This window comes from Neomonachus schauinslandi, chromosome 9 (genome assembly GCF_002201575.2).
Source record: "Neomonachus schauinslandi chromosome 9, ASM220157v2, whole genome shotgun sequence".
Taxonomy (NCBI): Eukaryota; Metazoa; Chordata; class Mammalia; order Carnivora; family Phocidae; genus Neomonachus; species Neomonachus schauinslandi.
The window spans coordinates 99205339-99208198 of NC_058411.1; the positions used below are offsets into that span (position 1 = coordinate 99205339).

Here is a 2860-nt window from a genome sequence, read left to right on the forward strand (position 1 = left end):
GCCAAGATATGGAAGCAACCTAACCGTCCCTCCACAGATGGATAAAGAAGATGTGGTATATAAATACAATGGAATATTACTCAGCCATAAAAAAAAAAAAATGCAATCTTGCCATTTGGAACAACACAGATGGATCCAGAGGGTATAATGGTATGTGAAATAAGTTAGTCAGAGGAAAGACAACTACCGTATGATTTCACTCATATTTCATTCAATTTAAGAAACAAAACAAAAGGACAAAGAAAAAAGAGACAAGCCAAAAAACAAACTCTTAACTCTCGAGAACAAACTGGTAGTTGCCAGAGGGGAGGTGGATGTGAAATGGGTAATATAGGTGAAGGAGATTTAGAGTACACTTATCTTGATGAGCAATGAGTAATGTATAGGATTGCTGAATCACTATATTGTACACCTTATACTAATGTAATACTGTACACTAACTCTACTGGAATTAAAATTAAAGAAAGAAAAACCAATCTGTGTTAGGTCATCAAGTTAAATGATTTTCACAACAGGAGAGACTGGCCATCACAAAACATTTCTTACTCAACATCAGCTAACATATATTCACCAACTTGATATGATCCAGAGTTGATGGAAGCATGAAGGAAAAAAAAAAGTGGGGGAGGGATCCTGTCTCACTGCCAAGAATATGAATGATGTTAGCTATAAAATAAATTCAAGGACATCCATACTAAGATCCAAACACTGTACATTTCCTAGATGGGCTTGTATAGTCAGGTCTTGTGACGTGTTTTCAGATAGGAAGGAATGAAGCAGGAGGCACATTCCAAGCTAACTATATGACAAGAGAAAAGGCCAAGTTCTCATGGAGGCTAAATTCCCAAATGGAAACAAGCCACAGAAGGGGAACAAGCCACTTGGGACCCCTGAAACTATAGTCCACTGCCCCGTGCAAATACCATACAGTGGAAAGCCTCTCCTGGGTCTCTGAGAGACAAATCTCTAATAATATTGTACAGTATTATTTATATATCGTCTACCTGATTATATTTGAAATTGATTTATTTGATTAAATACTTCCACTATACCAAGGACTGTGCTAGGGACATTACCTGAATTATCTCATTTAATCATCACAACCCTATGAGGTAAATAGTACTATTCCTGGGGGGGGGGCGGGGGAGAGGGGGGCAGACCCATCGAGCACAGTGGGGAGACTCCCGGGAAAGAATTCAGCTTACGTGAACTCCCAGGCTCACAATGGGGTTCAAGGAAAACAGAACCGTGCTGGGGATGAGCCAATCATCCTAACTGCCCCATGGCCTCCTCACCAGGGACTTGCTGCCTCCAGACACTGCGCAACCACTGGGCACCCTCACACCTGGATTCTTAACGGCGGGGGGGGGGGGGGGGGTGATGTACTTATCTCTGAGGAGTCCTCGAAACCTGTGATATCTAAGCCAGAGTTCCATTATAAAATACACCAGAAGTATATTAACGACCCATCTTAACTGGCCCTTCCAGTTAAATGTCTTACTTCGATTTAGTTTGCAGTTATGCTGCACGTTTTGTTACGCTCATACCTCATTCAAGATTCCCGGCCTGGCTTCCGACCGGCCGCAACGCAAGGGGCGGGAAAGACCCAGTGGGTGGCTGTGGCCCCGCGGCTCACCCTCCTGGGCCTCCCAGCCGGCACCCCGGCCGCGGACACCCGCGCGCCTCGTGGCGCTCGACGGCGGCCCAGCTGGCTTCAGCCGACCGGAACGTGTGCCTCTCGCCGCCAGCCAACCTCCTCTTGGCACGATGGCGGCCAGCGGTGCGGACTCTGCGCACTACGTGCTGCCCAACATGGCGTCTGGAGGACGGCGGCTGCGTGGCGGCTTGACGCTGCGTGAGGACAGCTCCGCGGGCACCCTACTCGGCTCCCCATTGGCCGCTGGCTCGCGGGCGTACATCCCTAAAGCAGCGCGTGAGACTTCCTACTCGGAATGTCTTGATTATTGCGTGGGTGTAAAACCCATTTCACAAGAGAACGCTCAGCAGCCAGTGTGCAAAACCTGTGCTGGACATCAGCTGTGGCCGGCTGATGACCAGGACGTCCAGCTTACTGTCCTCTACCTTGGAAGTGCCCACGGTGTATCCAAGCGCCAGTTGCTCGCCCACCTGCACGTCACTGCCCTGCTGAATGTCTCAGGGTGAACATCCAAGGCCTGCATGACCCACCTGCACAATAAACGGATCCCGGTAGAAGACAGCCACATGGCTGACTTAGCTCCCACTTTTAGGAAGCACTGGACGTCACTGACATGTCGGTGAAACGGGAGGCAGGATCCTGGTCCACTGTGAGGCTGGGATCTTCCGTTCAACTACCATCTGTGTGGCTTACCTCATGAAGATCTAGCCCAACTTTGGCTTCATGGGCCAGCAGCTCCTGCAGTTTGAATCTGAGATCCTGCCTTCCATGCCCACCCCACAGGTTCCCTCCAGCCAAGAGGAGGCAGCCAGCTTTCATTTACAGCCCACTGGCAGATGCTGACACTGAGCCCTACTGTGCAGGGTTCCTACTGCACATTCCCTACTTAAGTGCTGGTGACAGTGTCCACCAACCAGATGGTCTCAGAGCTCCTAGGAGCCGCATGGCCATAGCGAGATCCTACTAAAACTGGGATGGGGGAAATAGCCCAACACAACGGTGATTTTGTTTTTTAAATTCATGGACATTTCATATCTGTGCAGTACTGAAGAGCTCACTCTCTCACGCTGCTCCAGTGGGATAGTGAGTGGTTACCAGGCTTGCAAAGGACTTCAGACAGCTCAGGGATAGGTTCTTGGGGTAAAAGGGGAGCACAGCCTGTGCTGATTACTGCACTTTCAGACCCCCTGTCCTCTCAGGACT

At 49.3% G+C, this 2860-nt stretch overlaps 1 pseudogene; it reads left to right on the plus strand.

The window, feature by feature from the left end:
- Window positions 1-1767: 1767 nt before the first annotated feature.
- Window positions 1768-2610, plus strand: LOC110583753 (annotated as a pseudogene).
- Window positions 2611-2860: the final 250 nt, after the last annotated feature.